Source organism: Ursus americanus, chromosome 16, assembly GCF_024610735.1.
Source record: "Ursus americanus isolate L20-20 chromosome 16, mUrsAme1.1.p, whole genome shotgun sequence".
Lineage (NCBI taxonomy): Eukaryota > Metazoa > Chordata > Mammalia > Carnivora > Ursidae > Ursus > Ursus americanus.
This window is the reverse complement of record NC_142142.1, coordinates 40,500,861-40,517,772: the sequence shown is the minus strand read 5'-3', so window position 1 is coordinate 40,517,772 and position 16,912 is coordinate 40,500,861. Positions and strand designations below refer to the sequence as shown.

At 36.1% G+C, this 16,912-nt stretch overlaps 1 protein-coding gene across 6 annotated transcripts in view; it reads right to left on the bottom strand.

Annotated features, from left to right (window-relative positions):
- Window positions 1-16,912, bottom strand: part of ARHGAP32 (Rho GTPase activating protein 32) — a 293,982-nt gene that overhangs the window by 43,634 nt on the left and 233,436 nt on the right. Inside the window, exon 1 of one of the 6 annotated variants that reach the window (XM_045783743.2) lies at window positions 12,788-13,224. The exons of the other annotated variants lie outside the window; for them this stretch is intronic. The gene's annotated coding sequence lies outside the window, so the exon portion shown is untranslated. Of the gene's footprint in view, window positions 1-12,787; window positions 13,225-16,912 lie in introns of those variants that run through there. 6 annotated transcript variants of the gene reach the window in all.

The following is a 16,912-nucleotide window of genomic DNA, read 5'->3' as shown; positions in this document are numbered from 1 at the left end:
CTAACTTGGTAACATTGTCAACAGAGACAAATATTTTAAATGACTTGGAAACAGTAAAATGACCATGCTTAGGGGGGATATATTCTAAGAACAAAAAAATACAAAGTAATATTTAACTTCATTCAACTGTTTCACTATTGGTAATAAGATTGGTAGTGTAATTCTTGAAACAACTTTATACATATTGTGGGAGAAAACAAGTATGTTAATGCTGTTAGGAACCAAGTTTTTCAGTGTGAGAGAAAGGAGAGACAATAAGAAAATCAAAGAAGTCAAAGAAAAACCCCAGTCATATAACTTGGGTTGGAAATGTGAACACGAATTTCAAATTACAATACATTTTTCTCCTAAGCTCTAGCCAGTGAAAAGGCTTAGAAACAATGACATTCCAGTTGCAATGAACACCTTTGGTCTCAGGTGTGGGTTGCTAAATATTATTCCTTAGTAAAATAAACCAGGACTCCTTGGAGAAATGGCTGTTTGCCAGTCAACAGTAGAGAAAGCACAAGGTGAGATACAGAAATTCTGTTGTAACAGAAAGCAAGGGAAACACCCACGCCCAGAAGGAGCCATGCCAAGATGACTGGTGAACGGATTTCCACTGGCCAGCTCTGAGACGTAATGAAGATTCGAACATCACAACAAGTGACTATAACTTACTGTAAAACATCAAATAAATAAAAATTCATGTGTCCATAAGAACATTCCCCAGAAGAAAGGAAGGAAGAGAGTGACAATTTTCAGCACAAATTGAGCTAGAACATTTTAGAAACTGCAGGAGTCATTTGCCATACTGAACTGGGTACCCCACTAGGAGAGAAAGGAATATATTTATTTCCTTCACATCAATTAGCAATATCCTATCTGGAATGACTGGAATTACTTCTATATTAACCTGGAAATACACACATTCACAATTCAGTGATAACTGTATGGAAATAAATTATAATCATGATCTTCCAACCAAACTCTCATACACAATAAAATTACATTAGTCAGAGAGCAGCCTGTGTAGAACTGGACTTTCCAGGACACTAGGCAGCTCTGACTCCACTTTGGGTGTGCTAAGTTTGGCTCACGAACAAGGAAACTTGGCCATCTTTTTCTGTTGGGGTCAAGACTGTTCATGTTAATTTTTCCAAAATAGTGACATAAGACTCAATTATGTAAGGGCTGTAACAGGAGACAAAATTAAGACCAGTGGAGAATGTCATTACCAACTCTGTGTTCCCATTTGGCATGTGAGGCTTCTAGGAAATTGAGCCAGCATACGTACAACCTGGCTTCTACTCTGTGTGGCCGGGCACCCTGCTTCTGTTACCTTTCCAAAAAAAAAATTAAAATAAATTGGGAACTTTAAATCCAACTTGTAATGAGACTGGGAGGGGTGGGTGTGGTCTCTACCTACTAATCTATATCCCAATCTGAGATACCAAAATAACTAATGTTCATAAATGATGACTAGACATTCAGTCTTAAATGACTTCTAAGTCTTCAAAGTAAGATTAAACTATGTTCTGTACAGTTTTAGTGTTGCTGTTATTGTTGTTAATCTAATTGGCATTCTACTCCACTGCAGTAGAGATACTCGTGGTAAAACGCTCTGGCATCCATAATTAAATAATCAGTTATCCATCTAGATAGATAAATTTCATTGTATTGGAAATGTAAACTAGTAAAAATATTCAATTTAGTTATACTCAAATGTGAAGATCAATACTTCCAAATATAAATGTCTCTTCATATTAATTTGTTCTTTATATTTTCTTCCCATTTTTTAGACAGTAAAATGACCAGAACAGCTTATTATGGACACTGACACTGTCCCCCACCCATTACTTTATAACAAACCAGAAAACTAAGTTAGTAAATCTACCTTTTGAGGAAGAGAAGTATAGAATACTGTCAGTTACATCAGAAGACTTCTTTTTTTTTTAAGATTTTATTTATTTATTTGACAGAGAGAGAGACAGTCAGCGAGAGAGGGAACGCAAGCAGGGGGAGTGGGAGAGGAAGAAGCAGGCTCTCAGCAGAGGAGCCTGATGTGGGGCTCGATCCCAGAATGCTGGAATCACGCCCTGAGCCGAAGGCAGACGCTTAACGACTGAGCCACCCAGGCGCCCCACATCAGAAGACTTCTGTTGAGGAAGGTAGAGTGGAGGTTTGGGTTTAGGCAGTTAAGTGCTCATAAACCCGTTTCAACAAAGGAACCTTGGATGCCACTATAAGGGTGTTAGGGTTAAGGTCCACCAAATATGCTGGACTACAGAAACGAAAATGGTAACAACAGCATTTCAACAGATAAAAGAGATCAAAAGTAAAACACAAACAATACTTAGACAAAAGCAAACCATGCCAGTTTATGTTCAAATTCCCTATTCTGGAGTTAAAAATGCAACATGGGCCACAATGCTAACTTCCTCCATGTTCTTCACACGATAGACTTTACGTCTGTGGTCTTTTTTTTTAAACCAGAGAAAAAACCAACTAGACCAGTCTTTCCAGTAGTTAAAAGCTTTAGCAATATGACATACAACATAATATCTCCAAGGTAAATCTTTATGATACCAATAACCAGTTTACAGGGTACGCTAAAAGCATACAGCTCAGTAAGCCACAGTGAACCTTGACACGGACACATGGGGCACCAGGTGTTGCTAATTACACAGTACAATACTGCTCTAGCAAAACCAAGGAATTCATACTTTCTCAACACTTCGCTGAAACTAGACTTCTCTAAATTGGGTGGGTCTCAGAAATCTTCTAGGCTGATTTGAGAGCTGGGCTTAGATTAATTTCTCAGTAAATTAAATTAAAAGATGATTTGTGCCAGATAATGACCTCAGCATTAGGTTTATTTGATCATCAGCACTGAGTTCTAAGATCTGTAATAAATTCATAAAGTCAAGCAGAAAAATGAAAGGGTAGAAGTGGGATGCATAACACCTACGGAGATTATCGTTATTAAACCTAAGGTACAATACAGTATGAGTATAATGTTTCGCATGTGCAGTGGATTTTCATGATTGTTGCACAATATCCTTCTTTGCTTGAAGTTTTCAAACACATATTAGATGCCATTTGGTGGAAACTGAACACGGGAAACTGGACTACATGATATTTAAGGATCTCTTAACTTCCCAAGTTCTTTCTCTGTTGCAAACTTTAAAATATTTTGTTAAATAAATATGAAAATATTTGCGTTTAAAAACAAAATTCCAAAAACTTGCTTTCATTCAAGGCTAAACAATACATCTATTCATTCCAATAAACATGGAGAAAGGATTTTCCTCTAAGCAATGTCAAATTGACTTTCTTAGTTATTATGTACACGGACTAATAAGTTCTAAAACTTCTGCTCTTCAAAAGAGTATCTTAAAAATGAATTTTAAGAAAACAAAGAAAAAACTGGTTTTTTAAAAATCTTTTTAAAAAACATTTTATTTATTTGACAGAAAGAGAGAGAGAGTGCACAAGCATGGGAAGTGGGAGGCAGAGGGAGAAGCAGGCTTCCCACTGAGCAGGGAGCCCGACGCGGGGCTCGATCCCAGAATGCTGGGATCATGACCTGCGCTGAAGGCAGATGCTTAACCGACTGAGCCACCCAGGCGCCCCAAGAAAAAACAGTTGAGAGGGGAAAAAAAGCCTATTGAAGTACACTTAGTTTTAACCTCACTACTATTTAAAAGCCTATTGGCCTAAAATTTACTTAGACTGTTTTCAGGCCAAACTGATTGGAAAACATGACCAGAAGACTAGGCCTGGGGTGACGATGGTCCTGGGTAATCAAGAGCTAAGGAATTGTTAGAAGTATTAGAGCCCCGTGTAGGTAAGTTTATGTTAACAAATATTTTGTTTATACAGAAAAGTTTAAAAGAATAATATGACAATATCAATGAACTTTTTCAATCTTTTAGCTTTTTCAATCTTAACATTTAGCCATATTATTTCCTCAGATTTATTTTTCCTTTTTTTAAATTAAAAAAACTAAGCACTACAAATATAGAACCTGGTTATCGCCTCTAATCCTATTCTCATACAGACAGAACCTTTATCATGAATTCAGTATTACTACCACATGTTTTTTTGTTTTTGTTTTATTTTTAGACAGCTTTATTGAGGTATAGTTGACTACAATAAACTACACATTTAAAATATATAATTCAATACATCTTGACATATGCACACACCTCTGAAACCACCACAATCCAAATCATGAACAGACCCATCTTAGTATAAGTTTCTATAATTGCTTTCTATTTATCTGTTCTTCTAGTTTGCCGTTTACAGGAGCACTATAAAATTGCCTTTTTTAAATTACTATATGTTAGCTAATTGACCACATATGTTTTTATACTTCATACATGTATGTAACCATAACGAATATATCCTATCATTTTAAATGTTTTTAAAATCTGCAGAAATGTTATCATATATACTAAACCTTCTCCAAAATTATATATTTTCAGAATATATAATTATGAATCAGTATATTCATTTTAACCACATTATAGTATTCCCTTACAAGTATATACCACAACTTAGACTTCTCTTCTCCTACTGACTGTCACTGAGAGAGTTCCCAAGGTTTTGTTATTACCACCAATACTGCACTGAGCAATCTCCGAAGCATCTCCCTGGGCACGTACGGGAGAACTTCTCTGACACTCAAGTTCAGACACGGGATATTTCAACTTTGCTAAAATATTCTCTAAAATGATTTCTCAATATATACTCTCATAGGATATATTTTTGGGTTCCCAGTCTTCATTTCATTGTCCTATTTAGTTCTTTCAGACTTCTTCATTTTGGCCAAACTGATTAGTATGAAATTTTCTTCCACTTTAATATGAATTTCTGTACTTGATAATTAGGTCAGGCAATATTTCATTGTTTATTGGCCATTCAGTTTTCCTCTTCAGTGAAATAACTATTCATATCCTTTGCCCATTTTACTGTTTGATGTCTTCTTCTCACTAATGAGCAAGAATTCTTCATATAATCTGGAAATGAATCCTTTGTTAATTATTCATGTTACAAATATCTCTTCCCAGTCTGTGGCTTATCTTTTATTGCACAAATTTTAAAACGTCTTTAAGTATGGTTTCCAAGCTTTAAGGTATCTTAGTAAGGAAATGTGTGAGGTCAAAAACATATTGTCCTATTTCCTCTAAACCTTTTTAACTTTTTTTGTTTTTTTGAACTTTTCTGTATGGTTAGAGTGAGGTTGAGATATAATCATATTACTTTTTCCCTTCTGCATAACCAGTAATTTCATCACCTTCTACTGAACACTCATTTTTGACCACTAATTTTTAAGATTGATTCTTAAATGAAAAAGGTGTATGGTGTGGGAGGGGTCTGTTTCTGCGTTCTCTCAATTCTGTCAGTCTCTCCATTTACACTTCAATTTCTTAAGTTCTAGCACTTTATAAGTCTTATATCTAGAACAAGGAGTCCCCTCTACTTATTCTTTAAAATTGCCTTTATATTTTTAGCCTTTTACTCTTTCATATGAATTTTAGAATCAGCCTGCCAAGTTAAAGGAGGAAAAAAATTGGGGGGTGGGGAAATCTGATTAAAGCTGCATTGAATTATAGATTATTTTGGATGAGAACTGGCTTATGATATTGAGCCTTCCTGTCCACAAACACAGAAAATCTCTCCATTTATTTAAGATTGATTTTTCAGGTCCTTCAGTAAATTTTTCTAATCTTTTCCCATAAAGGTCTTATGAACTTTTATTATAGCTATTCTCGGGAACTTTATGATTTTTGCTGCTAATGCAAATGGTACTATTTTCTAAATTATATTTTCTAATTGTCACTGGTATGTAAAAATACAATTACCGTGCTGTGAAGGACCGCTGTTTCCTCCCAGTTGTGCCCCTGCAAAGTATGTATCTCTCAGTCCTTCTTTTTCCTCATCTAGGAAAAAGTTAAAAATCTACCTAACAGAACTGTGATGTTTTGAGGATTAAATAAGAGCATAAGGCACTCAGTACTAGACAGAAAAAACTCGATTAATGTTGGGTGGTATTTCGGTCACCAAATAGTTTTTGTTCAGTAACCATGTTCAATTCTGTTCTTCTAATAATTTGCTTGTAGATTCTTCTGGATTTGTAGACAATCATCAGCAAAGATTTGATTTGCTTCTTCCTTTCCAGTCCTTTAACTTCTTCTTATTTAGTATCAGTGGATCTCCAATGAACAAGTATCTTATTCTTGATGTAAATAGGTTGTTTCTTAAGTTTCACCATTACGAGTAGCATTTTCTTGGGGTTTTTGGATGGAAAATTTAACTAAATTAAAGAAATTCCCTATTCTTAATTACTAAGCTAAATAAAATGAACAACTGTTGACCTTTATCACATGATGTCTTTGCATCTCTTAAGAAGATCATTTAGTTTGTCTTGTTTAAGCTTTGAGTTTGGCAAACTAAGTTTATACCCACTTTTAAAAGTCTTGCTTTTTTTTTTTTTTAAGATTTTATTTATTTATTCGACAGAGATAGAGACAGCCAGCGAGAGAGGGAACACAAGCAGGGGGAGTGGGAGAGGAAGAAGCAGGCTCCCAGTGGAGGAGCCCGATGTGGGGCTCGATCCCAGAACGCAGGGATCATGCCCTGAGCCGAAGGCAGATGCCTAACAACTGAGCCACCCAGGTGCCCCAAAAGTCTTGCTTTTATACTTCAGTGATAAGTTCCCTTTACTCCTACTTCCCCTGTATCCTCTGCACGGGCATAAATGAGTGCAAAAGACTTGAGAAGGAAATAGCAATTAAAAAAAAAAAGTCTTAAGTCAAAGTTCATCTCAGAAACTTTAATAAACAAGGGAGTACTTTAAACATATTAGAAGTGACTTTCAATAAAGGAACACAAACAAAATAATTCTATATGGTACAAGTGTAGACAAATAATTCCAAAAACAGAAAAACTGTAATAGGTAATGATGCCTTAAACAGCAGCCAGAAATGGCACAGATTTAGATTCGCAGTCTTAAGTAAAGAGCTGAAGTGAACTGTGTTACTTAGTATTTTCACATTTATTAATAGGGATATTGACAAGAGATATAGAAATTAACTTATTTTTAGCATGCATTGTCATATGTCCTGAAAGGATCTTTGGGCAACTGAGAAACACAGCTTTGGAACCAGTTTAGTAAACATTCATGCCAGGGAAAATGTAATATAATTCTTATTTAGTTTATAGCTTTGAGATCAATTAAATTAGTCCAAACTAACCAACAATGCTTTTATTTGAAATTAAATGAACTCAGAAATTAAGCTGTGACTCACTCGAATTGTAATTCTACAAAACTTTTAAAGAAAAATTTCTAGACAGTTGAGCAAGATTCTAACGTGACTCAAATATAAGTCACAAAATAAACTGAACCTAGAACACTTTTTCCACTACTGCCAACCTTTGTAACTTTTCCTTTTGCATAATATAAAAGAACTTTAACGTACATAAAGCTCTTAGGTTGAATAATGACATAAAGGAAGTTCTTTAAGTCAATAAGTGAAAATACACATAAATAATTTTGAAGATGTGTTTTTTTGATCTTAAAAAAAAACACCCTCCAAATCACAGTAAAGGAGTTTCTTGCACACCAAACTTAAGAGTAATTTTTTATCTGATGTAATAAGTACATGTCCAAGAAATTCTGCCACTGTATTTTTATCTCGGAAAATCTTCTGGTCTGTCTTGTGTTAGATCTCCCTCAACTTGGCTCTACCCATGGCCTGTTCCAACCCCAATGATGAAAAACATAAACGGAATCCTAAACCAGATATTTTTAAAATATTGAAGGAAAATCTAGAAACCGTACTATGATACAGTAATATCACAATAATTATAATATAGCTAATATTTATTGAGCGCTTATTCTGTGACAGTGCTTTACATGTCTTAACCAACCTAAACTCAGTTTGTGATAACATTACAATCTAAATGATTTAAACTCAAAATAAAAACGAAAATCTGATCACTAGAATTTTCTTCTTAAAAGTTACAAAAACATGGGGCACCTGGGTGGCTCAGTCGGTTAAGCGTCTGCCTTCAGCTCAGGTCATGATCCAGGGTCCTGGGTTCGAGCCCTGCATCGGGCTCCCTGATCAGTGGGGAGCCTGCTTCTCTCTCTCACTCTGCCCCTACCCCCAGCTCATGCTCTTTCTCTCACTCTGTTCTCTCTCTCTCTCTCTCAAAAAAAAGAAAAAATTCACAAGAACAAGTATATTAAATAAAATCTAATTAATCTCCCATTACATTCAATGTGATGACTTTTAAGTGTAATAAAGGTTATCAGAATAATGATCCTTTTATACTTGTCTTCCCTTCTATGTATCCAGTTCCAATTATCAAGATGACCTAAGACTCATATTTCAATTCCTTTTCTTTAGTTTATTTGGTGCTATCCTATACTATGTAAATATATGGTTTTTTAATATGGTAAAAATATTCAGTAAGCATAAAACGTGAGGAATTGTATTTAAAGATTTACAAATACATACTTGAACCAATGGCCTAGTAATTGAAAGCTTTTATGCCTTTCCAATAATAAAACGAATAGTCCAATGAAGGTCGTCCATCTAATCATAACTATTATTGGTCAAGCATGAGCAGGTGAAAATGTACTGGACTAAGTAGGTGGAGATATGTGTTTAGTCCTGATTCTGCCAGTAACTTGCTGTTTGGATTTTAGATGAGATAATTAACCAGTTTAGAGGTCAGTTTAATCATATGAAAAATGAGAAGTTTATCCAGGCAATTTATGAATTTGAAATTTCCTGAAAATACCTGAGAAATCATGGAATACTCTGACAAAATAAATGTTAGAACAGCAGAGAAAGCTCTCAAGTCTGTGGAAAATGTCTTTGCTGTAGGAAAATTCATCAAAAGGAAAGAAAGGGCATCATTTAAAACTTCATTAAAGAGCTATATAAAAAAATAAATTAGGCTTTCTAAATCATCCTGGAAAAGGCTGGTATAAAAATTTAAGATAGAAAGATCACTGTTAAATGTTACTGTTTTATGCATAGTATATTAGGTTTAGCACTTTTTAAGTAAAAATAATTTTAGTTGAATCATTTTATTTCTTTTTCTCCATGAAAACTTAAAATAGTAGTAAGGACTTCTTATATAACTAATTTATACAACATGCTTATATAACTATTTCCAGAACTTGATGCATAATTGTACTATCTTTAATTGTTAAAGACATTCACAATTTTTGATTATATCATATGACATACTATTATTTCTTTGATTTGCTAGCAAATCCTTGGTAAACAGTACAATGGCCATTTATAGTATTGTTTTTACTAGAAAATGCTATGTACTTTACAAAGATTAATTTTTGAATTAGGTTTCCAGAATTTACTGCAGTAATATTATTATCTATAGGTTCTGGACTTCCAAAAACTTATTTCTGTCAGATTTATACTCAAAATGCAAAATCTTCACTGTCTCCCTAGGAACTACTTCTCATTTTTAAAGCAGGAATACAGCAGTTTCAGCCTTGAATTTCATGCCTCTCCCTCTCTGCCCACCACCAAAAGTAGATGTCCAAGGAAATCTTTAGATAAATTTGAGTATTAAGTCTTAATATGCTGGTGAAATTGTTGTGGAACAAGAAAGCACAGAATTGCTTTTGATCGATATATCATAAACAATTTTGGAAGTTAAAGAGAAAAAGCACAGTTCTCTAAGTGATACACGTAACAGCTGCAAGGGACTACCCCACAGAGAAAATATCTGAGACCAGTTCAGGGATGAGGTTCTGGAATGTGGACGGCTGTAACAGTTTTGATATCTGTACATTCCAACCTCAAAGGGAGGAAACCAGGTATTTGAGAAATGTCATGTACAATGCTAAATTAAAAACAGCACTGACAGTAATGGCTCTTGATTGAAAAATTGGAAAGCTACTAACAGTTACATAAGTCAAGTATGCTTCTGTGTACACTTACGAGAGAAAAGAGGCATTTCAAAAGGCATTACTCTCTGGAATGCAGATGAATGACACTAAGGCATCCAGAAGATAAATCTATAGTAAATTTTAGAGAAGAATCTTTCAGACACAGAAGAGATAAGAACAATTCACTTAGAAAAAGAGAAGCAGAAACAGGCAACAAATTGCCTCTTCGGAGTATTCAGCACAACTCTTCCACGGAATGGCATGCCTGTGGTTAACAAAAATTTTTGAGTATTTGAATAAAAATGTATCTCTTTTCCAGAGTGAAGAATGAAACCAAAGCAACATCATGCTGCTGGTCTTCCTAGAGGGGCACACAAACAGTTAGCAGTGAGAAAGGGCATGGTCTGTCGGAGCTTTATAAATCACAGTTCCCTTGGGAAAATGGTCATCAGGTTAAGATAAGACACTCTCTTTATTTACATTATACATTTACTTTTCCAGGAGCCATAAATTTCAGGAATATCAAAGAAGGCTCAAATTTAGCTTATCTGATTTTAGTGTGATATAAATAAGCTATACATTATTCTTGCTAAAATTGATAGGTTCTTACTTTAAAATTAAATTACAAATTAAAATAAATGTGACTCGTTTTGCTCCTCAACTCTGTACAAAAAAGAAGCGAAAGAATTTTTTAGCTTGGTGACTTTACCACCTCAGTTATTATATAAAAGACTCTGACTAATTGCATTTCTAAATACAGAACAAAAAGATTTGCATTTTAGCAGAGAAGAGTAGGAGGAAACATGAGGTGGATATAAATTCCTGACACTAAAGGGGTCTAACACAGGAATGGGATATAATATACAGATTATAGAAGTATCTCTAATAAGGATTTTTAAATAATCCAGATCTTATTTTTCCAGGATGAACTAGTAGTATTTGATATGAAGCTTAAAAACTATTTCAGGAAGACACTTATCCATATATTCTCTCTTATAAAAATTAAATAACTACATATTCTTAGGAATTCAGTAACATCAAAGGTAAGAAGACTACCAAAAATACTACATGAAGTTCTAGATATCTGAAAATTAAGAACCTTAACAGTGTGAAAACGCTTTTCTTGAAATTAAATTTTTTATTAGATTCAAAACAGACTAAATGTGGATTAAAGTATCATCATATTCACTTTGATGTCATATAATCCTCTGCACTTTATTAAGCCATGAAGTTTGGTGTGGAACATTGATATGATCACAGGTCATTTTTTGTTTGTTTGTTTGTTTGTTTTTTTTTGTGGGTTGGTTTTGTTTTGTTTTGTTTTTCAGGAGCTGGAGGGGAAAGGTTCTATATTTGGAGAGTATGGAACTGATAATGAGGACTTTTTGTTTAAAGGCAAAAGTCTTAGAAGCCTGCCCTAAAAAAAAAAAAAAAAAAAAAAAAAGGAGCATTAGCATGGAGAATAAGACACAGATTTTGGAGTCAGACAGACCTGAGGGTTTGAACCCACTCTCTCACCACCTTCCAATTTGCAAACTCTTGAGCATATATACCTATTTAAGTCTCAATTCCTGCAAATACACAATGAGAACGACAATAGTAATACCTATCAGTCAGGGTTACTATAATGCTTACATGAAATTATATATGCCAAGTAAGTGTCAATGAGCAGGAGTTATTTCTACCACTATAATTTCTCTTTACCTTTGGTCTAAAAATGTCTAGAGTCCTCCACAGCACAGGGCTAGCCAGAACCTGAGTCAGCTTTCCAAACCCGGCTTAATCAAATCTGGTCATAGCTCCTAAATTCAGAGCTGAGATCACTAAGGAAGGGTGCACACAAGCATGGGATCACTTTCTAGTCCTTCCTGTAATCATCTTAAGTGTAAACTTAGTCTAAGAAACTTTAGATTTCTGCTCTCTTCTGCTGAATACCATACAGTACTACCTAATACTTTAAAAAAACAAGTTATGGTCTCAAGCCATTATGTGAGCAACAGGTGCTTTTTAAAAAACTGATAATGAAAAAGAGCTATAAATTCTGAAATTCCCCACATTTATGGTTTTAAAAATTAAAATACTGATATCATTTAAATGGTAGTGGAACATTCCTGAAAATCAGAAAAATGTTCAGCTGCTTAATAGGGCTGATCTGTGATTCAGAGAACATTCCAGTTTCCATGCTATCTTAATGAAACGCATTTATCACCAAGGTCTAAAGAAGCACCATAAATTCGGAATTCTACCCTAGTGCTAAAAAAAATCTCTGCAACAGGAAAAAAGTTAATTCACGTATTTTAGGGACAGAGATGGTTATTAATGCCAATGAGGAAAAACAACACACGAAGTAAAAGGGCAGGAGGGTTACCTCCGTATGCTAATTTAAACAGCCTTTTTATACAGTCTGCTAAATCTTTTTAGTAAATCAGTACTGCCTATTTTCCATTAGCCAATACAGGAAATATTATTAACCCACCAGGAAAAAGTTTTTTAATATCCTGGTTGTTTATGATACAAAGGTATGTTCTTTTCATCATGAAGACTTTTGTACATTAACCTAAGGTCTAGAAAATGTTAAGAAATAAGCTGATTTGAAACAGAAAAATGGGTACTTCCTGAAACTGACCAGGAAAGTAAGACACATTGCCCAGGACTTATGTGGTACAATCTACTTCAAAAATTAAACCTCTCTACAAAACATGACAAATACTAAAGCTCAATTACTCAATTTCTGAATAATTAAGCAACTAACCATGCACCTAAAAGCAACCAAGGAAACATGTGCCTAAAAAAAATGTAAAAATAGACTCAGTGAAATATTCTGACATTGCTGGAGACAAACATTTGAATAACTAACTGATCGATCCTTACCTCTTGCTGTGGCACAGGTTTTAGGATCAATACTTAAAATTATTCCCAGTGACTTGACTTAGCAGTGGCTCCGACAGGACACGGGACACACGAGCTCTGCATTCCGTGTAAAAGCATGCAGAATGAATCACAGGCACACAGCTCAGACCTTATCCGCCGCAGGGGAACTCCGAGTCAGACCTCCACAGCACTTCCAGGCTCCGGCTCTGTTTCCAGGCACCCCCCTTTCTGCAGGTTTCTGTGCCGTGTTTGGTCCCTACCCGAGGCGAGCTGGCTTGTGTGTGGGCACGAGGCTCGCCTTCAGGAGCTTGCTCCTTCCCTCTGAGCACGTACTGCTTCCGCAGCACCACAGAAACGGCCCGGCCCGAACTCACACTCGCAGAACAGGCTTCGCCAGTCTGGCTCCACCCACCAGCCCCACACAGGTGAGGAGTCCCGCTCACAAAACACCAGGAGGAAACTGGCACTTACTGTGTTTGCAGTCTTTTAGAAACTCGCTTATTTTTTGGTTGTTTATATTTGCTATCCAGATGGGAGACAGTGTATCTAATAAAAACGAGGCACTTCAGGCCCAAATGAAATAAGAAAAGTAAGTGATCAAGCAGGAAGTGTCGCCAGTAAAAGGCTGAATCACTAAACTAGCAGCAACCTGTGATTGTTACTCCACTAACATGTAGAAAAGAAAAAAAAGTATTTACACTGCCTCTGTGTGAACAATTCTGAGACAACAATCTGCTAAGCATCTATTAGAAGAAAACAAAGAAGGGTTTTCCAGAATTGAAAATTTAGAGTTAAATTTTCCTGAGTGTGGTAAGTTACCCAAGTGTTCAAATTGTAACGCTGCTCATGTAAGTATTCGAGAGGTTCAATATTCATACTAAATAACAGTATTGCTCTGTGTTTACCTGCTTAAAATTACTTGAAGAAATAAATTAATTGTAAGAGACTAACGTATTTTCTGTTACAAATGACTTTTTTACTAATACCAATGTAAATCCACATTCAGATATTTGTTTTTAATAAACAAAATAATGCTACTGTGTGCTGGACACAATTCTAAGTATTTTACAGACAGTTTTCACTACAACCTTCTGAAGTTGATGCTAATACTGTTCCCATCTCGGAGATGAGGAAACCAAGGCAGAGGGCTTAAGGGACTGCCAAGGTCACACAGGTTAAGAACGGCCAGATTCAAGACAGCCAGAGAGTATTTACCACATACCATGCCAAAATCTTCTGCTATTGATCAAATTTATTCTCTCCTTCCTTTCTGAACATAAATTGAATACAAAATTGTTGACAAGTGGTAGGCCACAGTAAGAGACACAATGAACTGAACTGATATAATTTTAAAATACGAAAAACCATGGAGAATTCCAATATGTGCAGGAACAAAACATGTTAATTTTTACCAGTGGAACAGCTGTGGATTTATGGATTTTGTTGAATAGGAAATGAGGCTCTTAAAGTTAATTCAGAGTGGAGAAGGCAAAGCCACCCTTTTTAAAAAAATAGAAACTAAAAAACAGCCTTCCTCCCACCCTTTCCTTGGTTAGTACTAAAGACAACATGGGGTGTGGGGGAGGGCAAGGGGAAAAGAACAGGAAAGAAAAGAGGAAGGAAAGAGAAAAAGAAGGGAGAGGGGAGGTCCATGCTATAGAAAAGCCATCTGGGGATACTCCGTACAACTCATCTGTCCCTCGTGTTACCTAACATCTAAGCACAGTTAGGAACAAATAAATTCGACAGTAGTTTTCCAGAGTGCAGGAGAATTCCAGAATGAATAACAGTAACTCTCACCTGAAACCCAAAAGGCTGCATTCTATGCTGTATAAAAATACATGGTAGGAAAATGAGAGTAAGCAAAAACTGTTGAGCGTGGAGTAAGGTCTGTAATCTCGTTCACTGCAATGTGACAGCATCAATTTCCTAGGTTTGGAGAATGTGCTGTATGTTATGTAAGATGTTAAAACTGGGAGAAGTTGGGTTTTGAGTACATGGGATTTCTCTGTACTATTTTTGCAACTTCTTCTGAGATAAGTATTCAAAATAAAAAGTTAACATGGCTGACTGGTAGCATCACATTTTATCTTCCAATGACTGCTGATGGCACAGGACAGGTCCCTTGTCATTCTTCTCTCATATTGAACAAAATGTCTAGGAGCGATCCTGTGAAGCACTAACGTGTATCTGTAGGGGTGATGGTGGCCACAAGGGAATTCACTGGAAAGGCAAGAGCTACATCCTAATCATTCTATTCTAAGAATTAGCTGAATTATTCAAACCTTTCACAGTATGTCTAAAAATTCTGTAGGTTTCATGGCCAGAAATATATCCAGAATCCAATCACCTCTCCCCACTTTCACAGCTACTGTGCTGCTCTGAGCCACCTCGGTCTCTTGCCAGGCTCATTACAACAGCTACTGCCAGTCTCTCTTCTTCCACCCGTGTCTTCTCCTTTCCTTAACACAGTAACCAAAGTGATCCTCTAAACAAGGTTAGTCAAGTCAAATAACAGCTCTGCTCAAAACCTTCTAATGTCTTCCCATCCAATTTTAAATGAAGGCCAAATTCCATACAGTGGCACCCAGGCCCCAAGGACCTTTCACCTCCAAACCGCAGCTCACATCACTCACTGCTCTAGTCAAACTGCCTTCCAGCAAATCCTGTGACAAGCCAGGCATACATCCAGCTCAGCATCCTCACATCTGTGGTTCCCTGTCTGGAAAGCTCCCCCCAGATACGTGCGTAGCTCCCCTCCTCTTCTCCTTCAGGCCTCTGCCCAAAAGCAACCTTCTCATGAGCCCTTCCCAAGCATTCTACCCTCCTTTGGAATTATATCCCCTCACTTTCCTGACCCCTGTACCCCCTTCTAGGCTTCATTTTTCTCTATAGCACTTACCTACCGTACTATATATTTTACTCATTTGTTTACCTTCTTCTCTCCCTCTCATCAACACTTGAATATAAACCCCAAAATGACAATATTTCTGTCTATCGTGTTTGCTGTTGTAGCCCTAGGACTTAGTATGCACTCCATAAATTCTGATCAATGAATGAGTGAATACTGGAAATGACCAAAAATGGAAAAGGTTTACTTACTTATTTCAAGTAAGGAGAAGACAGATTGGGGGCCTACTCCTAGCACTGGCTTAAGGGCATACAGGAGGGTCACGAAGCATTTTTGATTACCATAGTGGAAACCTAGGTGGCTCAGTCAGTTAAGCATATGCCTTGGACTCAGGTCATGATCCCAGGGTTCTGGAACCGAGACCCGCATTGAGCTCCCTGCTCAGTGGAGAGCCTGCTTCCCCCTCTGCCTCTGTTCCTCCTCCCACCTGCTCATGTGCCCGTGCATGCGTGTGCGCACACACTCTCTCTCTCCTCTCGATCTCAAATAAGTGAATAAAATCTTAAAAAAAAAAGAAATTGTTCACGTTTATAATTATCAATCAACTGTTTTAGAGCAAACATTATATATAAAGGACGTAAATTAGGATAAAATAAAATATCTGCCAACAAGCAGATGAGGAAAAAAGACACAAAAAATGAAGTATCAAATTCAAAATAAGAGAACTCATTACTATACACTATTTCCAAATGATTGACACAAACAATAGCTACTGCAGACTAAAATGTAGTCCCTTGTTATTCAAAACACAGTCTTGGGACCAGGATCATGGAATTACCTAGGAGTTTATTAGAAATGCAGAGCCTCAGGTCTGGCCCTAGACCCACTGAATCAGGATACACAGTTTTTAATACTATCTGTTAAGCAAAATGAACACACATCCAAGTTTTTGAAGCAGTGGCCTGAAGAGCCTTCGTGAAGAACACAGTAAGTCATTTCAGGCAGGAGAAAGATCATAGTCAAGAGAAGGAGGGAAACCCAAAGTATACTGAGAGGTAAGGAAACAGGTTACTAACACTAAATATGAATTAAGTTACAAAGATAAGTTAGTTCCAGTATTTATAGAGCCCCTCAAATTCTAGACTAAAGATTTTATACATTATTCTGGAACAAAGGGAAATCACTTAAGTTTTCTGAAGCCAGGGATTACCAAATAAAAGTTGTGTTCTAAATATTCATTTTAGTAGTAAATACTAAGATAGTAATTAATTATA